The sequence below is a fragment of the Caloenas nicobarica genome, chromosome 1, assembly GCF_036013445.1.
Source record: "Caloenas nicobarica isolate bCalNic1 chromosome 1, bCalNic1.hap1, whole genome shotgun sequence".
Classification (NCBI taxonomy): domain Eukaryota; kingdom Metazoa; phylum Chordata; class Aves; order Columbiformes; family Columbidae; genus Caloenas; species Caloenas nicobarica.
Window position 1 is genome coordinate 12,853,511 of NC_088245.1, and position 17,876 is coordinate 12,871,386.

Genomic DNA, 17,876 nt, shown 5'->3' on the forward strand with positions numbered 1-17,876 from the left:
TTTGTAGCTATTGACATTATTCACCTATTTCTGCAGTAGACATGAAATTAGGCTGAGGATGTAAGCCATGTCCAGCCATCAAGGGCACGCTGTTCAGAATGGATCTACTTGGCTGACAGACAATGTGTCATTTAAATTGGACTGAAGTTCCATTATTCTTCCCTCACAAAATAATAGCTTAGTAGACAAAAAATAGGTCTTCTGTTTCTTGGCAAAAAAAAGTGCACCTTTGAACTTGTAGGCTTGACACTGGAATTACAGTCAGAGGAAGGTGCACTGAGTGACTGTGCTATTTCTATGGTAGTGAGTGGATGCTCTTTGAAGCCTGTGTTGTTGTGAATCTACTGTATGTTTTTTCTTTCATTACATTAAAGAATGGAACTTTGAAAAGCTCCACCAAAAAGAAGATACTCAAGCATTTCTCTTTTCTTTTGGAAGCTGAAGATAAATATTAAGTCGTAATTCAGGAGTTCAGTTTGTCCCTGGTTAGAAATGAAATTGGAGAAAAAGATTAAAAATTATTACCTGTATGCAGAAAACCAAAACCTTTACATCTATGTGAGATTTATGATGAATTAGGTTTGTCTGAAGGTGCTGAGAAACATCACAGCTGAAGTGCAAATGCAAGTACAAATATATTTTGAGATTAAATCCCACTTTTTAGGATGTCTGGGAGGTCATTAGCATAGGAGTTTACTTATTATGGCCCCAGCACATGCATATTAATGTCACAGATCCAGATTAAAAAGAAGGAAAACCCAACAATATTGCAGCTACTATACATGTGTAACAGATTCTGTCTGTTGGCGATACGAGCATGACGGGTAGTTTTGGGGTTTGTTTTGGTTTTAATTAAGGCAATAATAGTGTTCGCATTTGCCAAGTGAAATACAGTACTCACAGAAGCAAATCTATCATTTGAAAGGTAGCACTACAACCACAAAGACCACAATTTGGAACCTATAAACACTTAGCATTACCATTCATTTCTGCTGTGACTTATCCATTTCTGTGTCATTTTATGTGGTTGGATTCTTAGGCTGTTATTGTATTACATATTGGGCATCTTTTGCTAAGTAAGAATCAGATTTTCAAAAATATTATAGTGCTGCAGACAACGGCTGCTGAATTGCTAGGTAAGCAGGCGTGTTCCTGGATGGACCAGAAGACTCTTTTTCAATAGTGGTGGTAGGAAAAAAAAAAATAGTGCCTGAGTGGCACATTTTCTTTGAAATTTTCTTGAAAATCCTATGAAAGTAGCCTTCCTGAAATGTGGGTATTTTAAAATAAAGAAATTAGCAAATGCAGGCAGAGTGATCATGATTAGCTAAAGAAGTTTCCATAATCAGGTAAAAGAAATAGACACCATTGCGTAGATTGCAACCAAGATTTCCCTTCAATCATAATTGAGGTAAATCTTTTTTTAATGCAGTTTTATTCTATCTCCAGCATTCGTGTTTAGGAGGGAAAATGTTCTCAACTGTTTTCTTTTTTCTTTTTTTTTCAAGTAACTTAAGAAATTTTTGAATCATGAACTTAACTTTTCGAGGGTGCTGGTATTCAAAATTTTCTGCTTTGGGCAGTCGTTTTTTTTGGAGCCCTGTACATAGGTTAAGAGTAATGGTTAGCCATCCAAAAAGTGCAATTTACAACTGGTAGGGAGATTTCTTTAGTATGCAAAAGTAATATTTAACTGACTATGCCATTGCCCTTGAGTTTGTTTAATGACTACGGACTAACCATGTACTTATTACAAATTTTGCAACAGATGCCAACACAGCAAAAGCAGCACTCAATTTGGTCAAATTCCTGCGCAGAAAAATAGAGAGTGAAAGCCAGCTGCAGGCCACATACCCTTTATTTCCAAAGACAAGGTTATAACATAAGGAAAAAAAAAAGTTGAAAAATAGCTGTCAACCTCTTCTCTTTAAAAATGCACCTACAATCTTTCCTCAGTTATAGAGGTATAATTGCCAGTGAAACCGGGAGGATGTTTACAAGAGAGTCCTTGACCTTGAGTTTTTAGTGTTCTTTGCTTGTTGTGTGGACTGACAGCCCTGGCAGTGCTGTGGGCTTGACCACTGGTTTCTCATCCTTGCACATCAGACTGAGACATCTTTTACCTATGTGAGATGAGTGAGCATTCTCTGTGAAATTAGGAAGCGGAGGACTAAATCCATACCTGTTTTAAATCAGGATAAGCAAAATGCACTTAGAACAGGTAAACCAGTATTTATTCCATAAGAATTTGAATTGTACATTATATTTTACCCTGTGTGCACCGAAGGATGGGTGGGCCAGAAATGCATGGCATGGATCTGTTCTGCCCTTGGAAAACTGTGGCCCCTGTGGGTGGGATGAATTCACTGGGTTTGTGATCCTTGCATTTCTTTATTTTTAATAAAGCAGTGCCACTTTCTGCCAAATTAAAAATGACCGTGTAACCCTAAAAGTCAAATGCTGCCTTCCAGAAGTGGATGCAATTCTTAGTGCCACATGAAATTGATTTTCACTGCATTGCCAACAGGAATTACACGCATATATCCCAGGGCAGAACACACGATTGTATTTGCAGCAGTCGAGATGCAGCCGTTAACTAGCTCCGTCCCCAGAGCTGTGTGACAGAAGTAATGAAGCCGATACATAAACAAGAAAATGAAAAAAAAATTCTGTTAATTTGAAGCTGAGTTAGAAAAGCAATAAAGCTTTCAACCAACAAGGTCAAGAAACTGAAACTTTTTTAAAGATATAGTATTGCAAATAATATAAAGGAAAATACATGCTCTTTAGAAGGAAGACTGGGCAGTGTTCTTCTGTCAGGGTACAGGTCTTGTTTCGATGCAAACAGGAGAACTGAAATTCTGGTGTTGGGAAACCAAAAGTAATACAGGTGAGAAATATGCTGAAATATGCTGAAATATGCTGTCTCGTGTATTTTCTTCCCCTTTTTCTGTTTTGTGAGTTTTTAGCATAGTTTTCATACCCCAAACTTATTCCTGAAGTTATTTAGAAGCATTGACCATTGAGGTTGTCCAATAACACGGAAAAATAGCCATGGCAAGAAATGGTAATTGTTAAATACAGGTGAGCAGTATCTGACACTCCCTGTCCAAGTCCAGGGATCTGGAGATAGGCCAGGAAGTACATCTAGGACTGAGAATGCTTTGGGCAAACAACAAATTAGTCATGTTACACCTTGTGCTTGGTAGTGCTGTCAGCAAGCTGCAGTTGCCATGTGGGCAAGCAACTTTCTAGTCCTCACTAATGCAAGAAGAGATAGCTCTAATTTTGTGTCATCACAAGAATAAAACCTTGGGGAGAGTACATGACAGGAAAGTAGTTTTGGCAGTGGCAGTCATGCTCAGGCCTGTCTCCTTTGATATGTCCTTCCAAGAAACTGCAAATTCTATTTTGTTAAGAGCTGGCAAAACAGTGGAGCTGTGGTTGAAAATAAAGTCTGTATGCTTCCTTACCAGACAGGGAATGTGAAATGATGGTGGAAGACATTCTGGTTAAACAGCACTGGGAAAACTAAAACACTGACAAGCTGATACACAAAAGTGAAAAAACATTTATGAATTTGAAGAGATTCCCATTGATATCCTTCAGGACATAATCTCACACCAACAGTAGCTCAGGTGAATTACTCTGTCATGCTGCACTGATTTACACTGGTCACGTGTTGGAAGTGATACTGTGAAGTAATTTAAAAAAAAAAAAAAAAGAGGGGGAAAAAAGAAAGTCGTCGGGGTGAGGAAGTTCCTTACCTAGTGTTTGCATTTAGAAAAACAATGATGAAAGAATGGAGAGGACTGAGTGTGTGGCTCAGGCTTATTGCACTGGATAATGCAGTGCTACAATTAACTCAGAAGTCTTGGAGGAAGGATGGTTTATTTAAGACAGTTGTCAGCAACATAGGAAAAAAAGTTTCAGCTTGTGAGTCAGCCACGTGCTATATGTGAGTGACCACAGGCAAGAAATGCAGTCATTGTGTGCTGTAGTTCCCCGCATTCGATATAGTAATAATACTCCCTTCTTTTTCTTAATTTTCCTATTGATGTTATGATTGCTCTGTGTTAGGTAAATAGAGGTAACACACTGAACTGCAAATATGAAGCCTATGAATACTTAATAACATCTTTTGCTGCAATTTCTTATTTTTACCCATCTCTGTGAATAGTTAGATTCTTGGGTCATTTTGGGTGACTTTAAATAAGACCCTCATTTTCAAACATGGTTTTGTTCTATTCTAGTATAATCTGGTCTATGTATAAAAATATTTAACCCACATGCTGCAGTGTTGTCTGCTAAAGTCTTACATATTACAAAATATTTCTGGTTTTTGTCTAATCCTCTTCCCAGAAGAGAAAGCGTGTGCAGTGTTGGGGTTTTTTTGGTTGTTTTTTGTTTGGTTTTAATTTTATTTTTTATTTTTATTGTCTTTTTTCTTTCCTGGACTTGCTTCAGGGTGGTGAGGACACAGCCTCAGGGGAATTCACACTTTCAGACCTGAGGAAATCTCTGTCTCCAAAACAATCAGGGTCTCTCCCTCTGGCAGAAAGGTGTATTACATTAGAAGACCATAGTCATTCCTAGTCTTCTTCATGGGTACCAATGAGAAGTAAGGCACCTCTGGGTATGTATATACTGAGTTATGATGAGGGTTTCCTCTCCTTTGCCTCCTCCCTGGGGTTGGAGCTAATAGGTATTATCATAAAACAGTAGTTTATATTAATTCTAATACTTTTTATATTAATCGCTGTAACAAGGAAGTGACAAATTGAATAAATACTGAAGGAAATCCGAATTACATATGCAGTTTTTCACCTGACATTTCTGAATTTAAAGGTGAGGAAAGAGTGGCAGAAGTCAAGTGGGTAAGAGGGGTCAAGTGGCTGAGGGTATATCCCACTTAGAAGCTCTGTGTGTGGAGTTCTGCTCTGAATAAGGATGCAAGATATACTCGACTAATCTATATTTGGACAAAAATGAGGCCTTTCAAATTTAATTTGTAACATACATTTTTCTCTTCTAAAAAGTATATATCCAAGACCATTCAAAGGGGCATGTGTGCAACAGACTTGCCAGTGGTTTCATGTGTTTTTCTACTGTTTGTGTCAAAAGTATATTTCAAGGATGGAAATTCAGTGCACAGCTTTGTTCTTAAAATAAACAAATTAGGAAGTCCAGATATTGTCAGTTAAGAGATCTGCCAGTTTGATGTCATTTGGAACTATTCTTAGGATAAAATAACCTGTGCTTAGCACACTGTGCCACCAAGAAATGTCTGCATCACTGGAAATAACAGTACCTAACTTTAATGACTACTTTATTCTTTCAGACAAGTGTGAGTTATTGCTTAGACTTGACTTTTATGGCTCAGAATAGAGCAATGCAGAGCTCTAGGGAAATGTTCTTCTTGTTGTGTATCTAACGGAGCACACCTCCAAGGTATATTTAAAGCAGAACCACTGGCAAGTGTATTCAGCCTTTTTTATATCTCAAACAAAATTAAACCAAATCAGGTAATTACCTGAGATGAGGGCCCCACTGTGCTATGTGAAGTACAGCCACATGTACCAGAAGATGAGGAGGAGGTCACTGCTTCAAATAACTGACAGCCTAAATAGAAGAGGCAAAGAACAGCTGACAAATAAGCCCATAGCACAAAGAGTGCCAGAGTTGACTTGCAAGAGGTGGAGTAGCGGTTAAACTGGTGCCCACGGTCCTTGCTTTATTTTCCACTGCTACATGTAGTGTTCCTAATGACATCCTAGAAATGCAAACAGTACACTGACCTGTTTCTCTGAAGACCCTGGGAATGTCTGGTTAAAAGAGATTGGCCTATGCATCTTTGCATTGACTTTTCCGTGTGATTTTATGGGTTGTGTGTTTCAGAGCAGGGTGCTAAATGTTACAGTCGGCACTGCGCTGCCTCTCCGTCAGAGAAAAGACAACCAAGCAAAACCCAATTCCGACTTATTTATTTATCAAAGTGAATTATGATTTTATCTTAATTGAGATCTAGGGTAAAGAGATGCCCAAACTTTGTCTACTAATAGCAAGGCTGATGATAGAAAATACTGTACTGTTTGTTAGATGAGAGAGAACACACACAATTTCTGTCAGCTTTTCTCAGAAATTTCACAGCTGTACATATTGAGGACATCAATTCTCAGCTATTCAGTGACTAATACATCTGTTTTAAATACTCATCTTAAAATAACAAGTATTAAAAAAAAATAAATGCTGTTCAAGACAAAGAGGAGATGGGAAGTATCTGATGTGGTATAACTGTAGTATGAAGTGAGAAGAGGTGTAACAAAATAAGGAGCAGTAGTTGTTTACTAGTTATGATATTACAGCTGGAACGTCCCATAAAAGATTGTATGAAGACATCAGGGTGATTTGATTGACTGTACAGTTACAACAGCTTGTGCTTCTCTGAGATCCTTGCACCCAGATCACACCTGTAAGAAAGTGAGACTGCCAGTTCTGCCCCCTACTCCCATTCTTTCCACGCCTTCATTCCTTCTCTTCTGCTCCCTTAAACACTGTGTTTTTCTCTCCCATTTTCAAAATCAAATCATCCAAAATCAGTCATTTTTTTATACTGCAGTGCCAATATAACGGGTAATCAGATGCACTGCCAACTGGAGAGTTGATATAGTACCACCGAAATCACTAGAAGTTTTTGCAGTGAAAAAAAAGGCAGGAAAAAGTTCTGAAATTGCAAACCTGACTTTTTTTAAAGCATTTTTCCTAAAAAAGAATATAATGTATCTTCTTCAAGTGACGTTAACTGGCATGTGATTTAAAGACTAACATATCTGGCTAGCAGTTTGAGTTGCTAATCTTATCTGTCTGTAATTATATATATGTGATATAACACATGCATGATGCCAGCTGAGAAGTTTAGTTAAAATATTTGTGCTGATTGCCCCCAAGAATTGACCCCTTCTGCTTTAAACTTTGAGGCGGCTTTCTAGTGTTGCGAAAGAGTTCTCTAATTCACATGATACCGAAAGGATAAAGGATAGTAGCAGTTTTAAATGAATTTTCATGATAGCACTAATCTGATTGAGTAACTTGAGAACTAGCAGGAAACTAGAGGGGCAATAGCATAAATCTGATAAAGTACCTTGTCTCTGCTGAACAATCACAGCAAATAATAGAAGAGGCCATAATTGACTTATTTTACAAGTAAAAGTCATAGCTCTTGACTTGCCCAAAGCAGCTTGAAGTTTTGGGTGGAGACTGTATCTCCCTATGACAGTTGGCTTTTCCAGCCTGAAGGTCTTAGATGTACTATTGACCTTTTTCCTGAAATAACAAAACTATCTTTGAAATTATGAGAATTACAAATATGATTAATTGAAGTTGCAGCATTATGGAACATAAACATTCCTATGGTTTATGAACCATTTTTTATTTACTATATGATCTTTAATTGCTTTCTTGATATGAAAATAATTTAAAATATATCCTCTAGATGAGTTTAGTCTTCACCTACAGTCAAATAGGTAAAGAATTGTTGGGTTTTTTTCGCGAGAGAACCTGAGGTACTTTACATGAAGGCAGAAGGGCATGCCAGGTTATACAAGTTTTATGATAAGGCATGGGTAATGCCATTCACCTGAGAACATCAGAACTGCTTAGACTGAAGTTGCCTCAAAAAGCTTTTTCATTTTGGAACTTTTCATGTCTTTGGATGACCTTTGGATTTGTTGTCTTTTTTAAGTATAATTTTAAAGCCTTTTTATTTTTTTTAACCCTCTCTGTCTTCTCTCAGTGTGTTGAAGATAAACTGTCAGAGACAGTGGATAATCTTGACTTGGTGATTTTCATCAGAACAACTGAACAGTGAACATAGAACATCAACAGCAGCTATTAGAAATTCAGAACAACAGCAACAAAAGAAAAAGGGTTGTGTAAAATAATCGATATTCAGAATTGGATTCCCAAATTAAGCTATTCAATCCATGTTTGCATCATTGACCAAAAAGATCCACTATCAATTTTGGCAGGATGTGCTTCTTTTGGTTTTCTCTTCTGAGACTTTTGTTTACAATCACAACAAAAGCAAATCAGTGGTAATGAGGATGGATGTCCTTGTGAACAGATCATCTGGTGCATATTGAGAAAATTTGTTTGAACTGTTAAGCAGCTGGTCAAGTTCAGGTTCACTAAATAAGCAGCTTGCTCACATCTATATCTCTGAAGTGCACCTGCAGTTTGGAAGCTTCCTCACTCCAGCTGGAGCCCAGGTCCTCGCTGGTTTGTTTGCACACCACGCGCTGTGCCACTGCTCCCTTCCTTTAAAAATGTCATGTCTACGTTGCATTAATGAGATTATACAACTGAGACTACTTTAAAGTTTTTTTCAAGCTTTGAGACCCGCACTTTTTCTGGGTCTTATGAAAAAAGAATGTCAAACCTTGTGTGTGTGGTAAGCCAGGGTCAATGGACGAGTACCTCTAGTGGCACCGTGTTTTGGAGTCAAAAGTATCCTGGCTGGAATAAATCCTTTTGAGGAAAGCAAATAGAGAATGAAGATTAAAGAGGTGCTATTTAACACCTGAAGAGTGAATAAAGCTTTGGTTTCACCAGTATGGGTGAGATTAATTTATAATTTACTGGTGGAAACTGTTATGGAGAAAAACTCTTTTCTGCAAGTCCTTTCCTTTTAATTTCCCTTTATCCTGTGGGAACCACTGTCCTTTTTTTTGTCCCATGACACTTTGCCACAACTTTATATTTCTCCTGTATCTCCAGGTTTTGATTCTACCCAATGCACTTTCCTTTTCCAATATATTACTGTTATTAACACATCAATCTCTTGACTAGCTATCAATCTAATATGGATTATTCAAATCGTTCTGTCAAATTTATTTCAATGATTCTGAATAGGGAAATGTTCTTACTGTGGAGATGGCAGAAATATACTTGGGTTTAATACAAATTATAATAAAGCAGAGGTTCAAGATAGTATTTCAAATGAAAGCAGCAATCTGGATTTCAATGCAGAACAGTGTTAAAATTTCAGCTTCAAATTCTTGTCTTTAAATTTTAGAAGGTTGGTATGGACATATATAAAAGGCTCTAGCAAAAAAATATGCTTTCCAGTTAGAAATTAGATTTTTTTTAATATTAGATTTTACAATAATAAATTACATGTGTAATTATTTTATCAACTTGTTTTTTTTGTATTTTAGTGGAAAATAATCAGTAATACACCTGATATATCAGTAAGATATTTTCACATTTTTCAATAAAATAGTAGATCACTTTAGATGTAGTAAAGAATAAAATTCAATCCAGACTGCTGACTGGTGCAGTCTCTACCTGTATTCTAGTGGCCTTTAGCTAATGACAAAATGTACACCGTACTCATTACAAGTCATCTGTATTTTCTAATTACTATTTTTGGTTTTGATTGACTGATAAGGTTTCCTTTTTAACTTATATTGGTAGTGATCTGAGTTCTTCAACTCATATTGGTACTGACTTGACTGGATGCTTGACCTGTCTATTGGCATTTGTTAATCTTAGAGAAACACAGAACCATCTTTTTTTTTTTCCCCAAGTTTTAAATTGAAAACACCCTGTCTCTTTTTGAAAGAATAGAATTTGGGGTTTGTTTGTTTGTTGTTTTCTGCAGAAGACATTGTGGAGCCCTGCCTGGAAAGTTTGAGCACAGGTGTGTCAGGAATCAGGCAGTAGGGCTCTGTCCTGCTATGATTCATTCATTTCACAGGATATTTAATTTAATTTAATTTAATTGGCAAATGCACACGGCACTGTGCTCCTTCTCAAAGAGCTTTTAGAATCTCTAGAAAAGCCTATCACTTAATGACCTTAGTTCATTGGAAAACGTAAACTACGATGGCATTCGAAGTAGTTATTTGGCAAAAAATGAAAAAAACACACACACAATCACACACACACACAAAACCACAACACTTTTTCCTTTAGAGATTTTTCTGCATTGTCTTCCACTAAAATGAAGTGAGTGATTCTGAGCCTGTGCAGGTTCTGTTTGCTTGTGGAAGGTCGTCAACATGTTTCCTGACTGGGTTTGCAGTGATGGTGCAGCAGCTCTTCACCATTTTGAATACCACATGCAGTGAAGAGCTGGGCTACTGCCTTTTCATTCTATCCCTGCAAATCCTCTGTAAATCTTCTGCTCGCTGCAGTCTCATGTAATAAAAAGGCTTTCCTTCTTTTGTTCTGCCAGAGGGAGTGACTGGGACAAAAAGAGGCTATCAGGAATGCATCCCTGTACAGTGCTTATACAGTTGACATTTTTTGCTAATAGTTGCAATATACAGAAGTTAGCACAATTTGGTGCAAAGCCCCTCAGTCTGCCAACATGGTGCAGCTCCTCCTGGTTGCCCCATGCTTTGCTCAATTGCAGCTGATGAGGCCCAGCTGGCTGCATACTTTGTTTCCATTTTTCGTGCCTAAATACAAACAATTTATATGCAAAAAGTGGCAAAATCATTTCACGTATATGAGTGCAGGTACCCTAAAGCATTATGGGCAGACTGAGGCTCCTCCACTTATTTTACAGCTTTTGGCAAAGAATTAATCTCACACTAATTGGAATGTACATAGTTATGCCAGGTCTGTGGAGTGCACATTTTATCATTCCTCATTAAGCCCGTGTATCTATATATTGTCAATACCAGTACCTAATCATTCTTTTTTCTTGTTAAGGATACCTTTATATAATTTAAGAAGTGTAAAGCAGAAGATTATATTTTGTATGTTAATTTCATCTCATAGTGTTATCTAATCAGAATAACTTAGAATAATATGGTTTGCAATTACATTTTTCAGATGAAAATTTAAAAAATCAAAAATATTTTTGAACTGGAGGCAAAAAATACAATCTTTGATTAAAGAAGAAGATGCAAATACACTACTGAAATTTGGGAGGTGCCAGAGTGTCCTGTTTTTAGCTGGGATAGAGTTAATTTTCTTCCTAGTAGCTGGTATTTTGCTGCCTTAACCATATGCATGTTGTATGAAAGAAGGAGAAAAGGTTAGCGCTCCCCTTCATAAGGGTGGAAGAGGCCCCAGTGGCCTGTACAACACACATGCAGTTAAGGCACTGCCACCTACTTCATGGCGTCTAACCATGTTTTTGCCCCATGTTGGGTGCCAAAAGGACTGTTGTGCTTTAACCTGGCAGGCAGCTAAACACCACACACAGCTGTTCGCTCACATCGCGGCTCCCATGGTGGGATGGGAGAGAGAATCAGAAGAAAAGGTAAAGCTCATAGGTTAACATAAAGACAGTTTAATAGGACAGAAAGGGAAAATAATAATAGTAAAAAACCAATATATAAAACAAGTGATGCATGCTGCAATTGCTCACCCCCATCAACTGATACCCCGCCAGTTCCCGAGTAGTGATCCCCCAGCTAACTTTTCCCTAGTTTATATACTGAGCAAGACATGTTATGGTATGGAATATCCTTTTGGCCAGTTGGGATCAGCTGTCCTGGCTGTGTTCCCTCCCAGCTTCTTGTGCATCTCCAGCCTCCTGGCTGAAAAGTTCTTTACTTGGTATAAACATTGCTTAGAAGCAACCAAAGTATCTGTTTATTATCAGTGTTCTTCTCATACTAAATCCAAATAGCACTGTACCAGCTACTAGGAGGAAAATTAACTCTATCCTAGCCAAAACCAGGACATAGAGTAAATTAAAAATAGGTTAAAAGCATTCAAATTCTTCAATGGTGTCTGAGCACACCAAATTCGCTTAGTGGCCAACACTACCAGAATACTGCTGTGAAGAAGCTAGCATTGTTGCAGCTAAAACATTATTTGTGTAGTATATGTAGCTTACAGTGCCAGGTTTTCATGTGTCTGAAGAAAATGAATTATGTCAAAAACTGTGATACATGCCTAAAGCCATCATTCTTATTCGTACTTCAGTTACTTCATATTTCCATAGCAATATAAAGGACCTCAGGGTTAGAACCACAAAGGGACATAAGTAGATTCCTAGACTTTTGGCTAGTATCTAGACCTGTGGTTATTCAAATCCATATTCTTTTGTTGTCTAACTTTACAAAGAGATAAAATTCTTAGTTGCTTAAGTTTTCATCAGTACAAGTACTTAAGCACCTATGACATTGGTCTAGGCAGGCATGTGAATGTCCTAGCTCAGGTCAGGATTGAGTCTATTAAGGCAAACATTCGGGTCTCTCGAGGAGTATGTTCTCTAGATGTTCATCAGGTACCATACAAAGCACGGTAGAAGTCATTGCTTTTGTTTGAAAATACTGCTGGTGGAGAGAAGAAACACCCCATGTTTTTGACCCCCTCAGTTCAAGAAGGACAGGGAACTGCTGGAGAGAGTCCAGTGTAGGGCCACAAAGATGATTAAGGGAGTGGAGCATCTCCCTTATGAGGAAAGGCTGAGGGAGCTGGGGCTCTTTAGCTTGGAGGAGAGGAGACTGAGGGGTGACCTCGTTGATGTTTATAAATATATAAAGGGTGGGTGTCACGAGGATGGAGCCAGGCTCTTCTCGGTGACAACCAACAGTAAGACAAGGGGTAATGGGTTCAAGCTGGAACACAAGAGGTTCCACTTAAATGTGAGAAGAAACTTCTTCTCAGTGAGGGTGACGGAACACTGGAACAGGCTGCCCAGGGAGGTTGTGGATTCTCCTTCTCTGGAGGCATTCAAAACCCGCCTGGACGCCTTCCTGTGTAACCTCACCTAGGTGTTCCTGCTCTGGCAGGGGGATTGGACTAGATGATCTTTTGAGGTCCCTTCCAATCCCTAACATTCTGTGATTCTGTGATTCTGTGAAACCCTGGCTGACCCTGCTCAGCAGGCGGGTGGTTGGTGTTTGACTCCAAGCCTCCAGCAACTGGGCAGGGTGAGGAAGCTTATGACTTGAGGCTGTAGGTTTTACACAAGCTGGAGAAAGTGGCTCACATCAAATCTAATGCTTAGGTGATGAAACTTTGTGTAGTCCATACAATAAGCAAGGCTCTTTTCCCAAGTATACCTTGAGGTTTATGTCCTCTAGGTAATCTAGTGCAGCGAACTTCTCAAGGATAGAATAAATTCAGGCTGGTGTTACATTTCCGTCTTTTGCTTCTTTCCTTCTAAGTCCTGTGAGGAGATGGTGAAATGTACAGCTGAGTAGTGAGTCATCCTACTATTCAGGGTTTCATTCAAGAAATAGATGGAATAATAGAGTTCCCCATTGATTACCAAAGGCTATGAGGCAGGATTTGTTGTGTATTTTTAGCTCTGTGCATCACATAGGATGAGGTTATCAATAATATATACTATTTAATCTTTAGTTTATCATTGTGTACTTCAGAAAAAACGATAATTTCCTACAGTGCTTCAAAACTTACCGTGAGGTAATCAGTCACTTTTCTCTACAGTGCAAATGCATCTGTACTTGTATCAAGATTTGGGCACCAACTCATCACTATTTAAATACACAGTTAAAATTGTACTGACTCAGAAACATGGCAATTAGAGCCAGAAACAATTTAGTAATCTAGATTTTAAAGCTGTCAGATAATAGTTTTCATTCTGGTTTTGTACTTTATGATGCCATGTCCTGGAAGAGAGCGATGAATTTTGGAGAAAATCCTTCCTTTCATCATCTTCACAAAAAGATAGCATTTAATTACTCCTATTCTTTCCTGTCATTATCCTCAGTTTGCATCTCCCAACTCTTGATGTGTCTGGTCGGCTTTTGTAGGGATTTTTACTTTTCAGACTCTTCTGAGTAAGATGAAAGATTATTTTTGGTCTGGATCAGAGCTGCTCATTCTGAACTAGAAAAAACGAAGTGGAAGAAAAGCCCAGCTATCAGAGGGATTCAGTGGTGACCATGCTTCATGCTTCCACTAGTCTCCATTTTTTCCAGAATATGTATGAAGTCCAGTGTTTCTAAGAGCTTTTTTTTTGCCTACTAAGTTGAGGAAAATATCCAAGCTCTATGCTTATAAGAATTTATTTCCATTAAGTAGTTCCTATTTTATTGAAATTCTTTTAAAAGTTCTGAAAAAAGCAGTAGATTGTGAAAGAAAAGAGGAGGCTTCTGCAAGATGCAATTATATTGTCTCTATTAAATGTGGAAGTCTTAGGCAACAATAATAAACATAAGAAAATGTTAGTTCTTGTATAATCCTCCATTAGCATCATAAAAGAGAATTCTGAATAAATATTAAAGGGTTTTTTGTTGTGTTTTTTTTTCTTTTTAAAGGTTACACATTTAAGTTATCTATTCTACAAAGGAAGGAACCTTAAAAGCAGATGAGCATAAAAGAAAATGGAAAAGATGAAGTAGAAATGTTTGTTATAAAACCAAATCTCTTTGCATCTTCCACATGATAGTTTTTGTTCATCAGACAGTGGAGTGGCCTGAAATGCAGACACGTCATGGAGGAAGCTGAAGTGCAGCTTTGTCCTTTAGCTCAGCACAGACCTTGGAAGTGACGTTGTCATTTTTCTATAAGGATTTCATGCAGTGAGCAGTGTGCACATATACCAATGTTTTTGTAACACTGTGACAATGATATATCTTCTTTTGGTAACTTTAGAAGAAGAGCATCTAATAATGACTTCAAAACGTAAAGATTCTAACTGAAATTCCAGAAATAAGGTTGGAATATTTTGTTCTGAAGGAACTAAAGAATTGCCTTTCAAGGTCGTGGATAAAGCTCAGCAAAAAGATGTTAAACATTCATGTACCACGTATATCACTTTTATTTTTAAAAAGCAAAGCTCCCCTCATAAATTCCTTACAGCTCATTGTTCACTGTAACCTTCTAGTGGTATTTTTCATTGAGTTTGAAAACATGGAGGGGTTGCTGAGGGCGTGTAAATGGATTATGGCCAGAGGCCAGACTGTGCTCTCCTAGAAAGGCAAAAATCTTCCTGACTTGGGAGAGAACTTCCCGAGGCTGCCCGTGTTACTGTCATCTTTAAGGACATGTTATAGTATGGACTGCAATTTGAAGTACAGTAACTGGTCTTTTACTCTGCTTCGGAAATGTCTGTGCTCATAAACAGTTACCAAGGACTAGACAGAAGCTGAATTTTAAGAGGAAAATTGTGGTTTTGGAGAGACAGTGAGCTCTAAACAGAAAATGCGCCTCTTATCCTCCCATCGAGTCACCTCCCAGGTGTACACGATACAGGATTAGACCATGTGGCAACCTGTGAAGCCTTTTGGGTGCTGGAAGGAACACATTGATACCTTCTGAAGATAAATTTTCAGAATTGTGTGATACAATGAAAATTTTCTACAGTATCATGATTTTTTTTTTTAATAATCTGAAAACAGACCATTGTTTATACTGAAGATCACCTTAAAACCAGGGTATGCTGTTTATTCGCTTAAAGGAAAAAAGGCAGAACACTTTTTGTTTCATTTCATGAAGCCTCTTCTGAAGTGATTACTATTTGTTTCCTCAGTTCTGCTGTGACTGATCTAAAAAGGAGCTAGAACACTACCACCTTAGGCTGGCTTAGGCATTGAAAGAAAAAAAAAAAAGTTTTGCTTGAGGGGTGATTTTAACTTACCAGGTAAGAACATAAGCAAAGTTACATAGGAAATGTGCAGAGGCACAGTCATAACTTGGAGCGCAGTTTTTACTGCTCAAGTGAAGTATCATCGTGAACTTTCATGGAATTGAAGTGAGAATTAATTTAGTTCTCTGTGTCCCTGTTGTTGAATTACTACAGGCCTTAACTTTCTGCATGGTGTAAAATGACACACCACTTCCCCAGACAATACAGTGATGTTTATAGCAGCTTAATTTTCTTTCATTATGTGATTCCATGTAGCACCTGTAAAGATGTGATCAGTGCAACGCTAACAATCCTTCAAAGTTAGAGCTTAAACAGATCGATGTCATCAGGTCCATTAAACACAAAGCACAATGCACTTCACGCTGCTGGCCAGAAGGATTAATAAATGTTTAAGAGTTACATAGAAATAATAAAACTATGAGTGGTTATAGAAAGTAGATTCTCAACCTTATTATTACAGAAATCATTCCCAGGAGGCTCTGCAGTGCTCCAGTGCTTCCTTCTGCATTTCTGTTCTGGTGGAGGATCATGGCACGAGGTTGAAAATGTCTTTTTTCCTGTTAGGTACTCCATTGTAGTATTTAAATATATACTTATAGAAACTGCTTCTAATTTTGTGCCGTAACAACAAAGGGGGAGGATGAGAGAGGAGAATTTGCTAGAGAGAGGAAGAGAGGAACATTTAAAATGCCCCGGCCTGTGTTTTGGTTCATACCATGTATGTACATCCCTGTGCACAGCTGCTCTGTTCCCTGTGAGTTGTGTGCTGTCCGTGTTCAGACAGAATTGTACAGAACTGCAGCGTGTGGCAGAGAAATGTGCATCCATACAGTACTCCATGTGGTGTTGTAGTCTCCCTTCATACCCCAGTTCTCCTTTCATACCCCAAAGAGAGACCACAGAAAACATGGGAACACTTAAAGAGCAATTTCCTTGGCAAATATGGGGTGGCCAGTGCCAACAACACAGTCCTACCCATTTCAAGGTGATGGCTGTATCTGTGCTAGAAAAAAACACATAGAGATGAATAGAAAATAGTGACTCTATGGTGGGAAGGGATTTCTTTCCCTTCATCTCCACTTATAAAAACATATGACATTTTTAAATGTTGCATTAGTTTTGTCTCCTCTGCTTCATGAATCTCTCACAGAAGTGTACTTCCAGGATTATTTTCCAGTAACAGGTGCTGCCAAGTTTGAGATGAGAAAACTGATTCTGAATGATATAGCCCAATTTTCACTTCTGGGAGCTGAAGAGTATCACATCATCTTGGCAAATATTATTCTGAAGCTATTATATCAAAGCATTCAGTAGTAGTTTTGAAATATGTCCCTTAGAACACGTGTATGGTATGGTTTGGTTTGGTTTGGTCTTTTTACTTGTTCTGTGTAGGATTATTTAAAAGATTGCGAGTCAGAGTCTCAGTTATGTTCTTATTGTCCTTGGTCAGATGCATGATTCTGGCCAGCTGCTTTGTTAAACCTGGGCCATCTACTACTCATCTTTCTGTGTCACTAAAAAGCTTGAGCAGAGAAAAACAGCCACAGTCCTATAGCATGGGAGTGACTAATGGCAAAGAGACTTCAACCTCCTTTTCCTGTCACCCTCCAGCTCCGCAAATGAGTTCTGCAATAGCATACGGAAGTGATGAGTATAGATAATCAGAGTCTAATTACATAGGTTCACTCGTTAAGGCAGAAATACATGAGCATAACTTGTGTCTTCATTCTCTGCAGGTGGAACGAGCACCAGTATCACTCTGCTAAGAATTTGGGCTTGTTTCCCATTGACAGGGGCAAAGTTTTGGTTCTCTGTGTTTCACTCTGTCCGTGAATACAGAAGTGCTGCAGTAATGCTGTTGATTGGATATAATGCTGCTATTGTGTAGTGTTCATACAGAATACTTGAATGATTGGTTAGCATTTTGCAATGTATTTCAGATGAGCAATGCCATAAAAGTAAAAATAATTATTACTAGAGGTGTTTGGTGATTTGAGAAAACAGCCTATTTTACATAAATGCAAAGAAAAGGAGTTGGCAACTAAATAAACCACTTCATAACTTCTTAATTTTATTTTCAGTTTCATCTTTTTTTTTCCTTTATTGTATTATTCAGATGAAAATTCAGTGCATGACAACCGAAGCATTCTGCATCACAATTCTGTTTCTTTCTAAAAAGGCTGAAAGTGTTTGAATCTATATAAGTGCTATATTCATTATGGTATATGTTGTCTGTTCATACTGCCTGCAGTTATTGTATTCATACACGTAGAGAGAACGCAATGCCTACGCT

General features: G+C 38.0%; 1 protein-coding gene and 1 non-coding gene across 6 annotated transcripts in view; both read left to right on the forward strand.

Moving 5' to 3' along the window:
* The window catches only part of MAGI2 (membrane associated guanylate kinase, WW and PDZ domain containing 2), a 758,699-nt gene that overhangs the window by 232,000 nt on the left and 508,823 nt on the right, over positions 1-17,876 (forward strand). The gene's annotated exons all lie outside the window — the stretch shown is intronic.
* Positions 11,023-11,153, forward strand: LOC135984658 (U6atac minor spliceosomal RNA). Its single transcript, XR_010605703.1, has one exon. It is a non-coding gene; the product is annotated as a U6atac minor spliceosomal RNA (small nuclear RNA).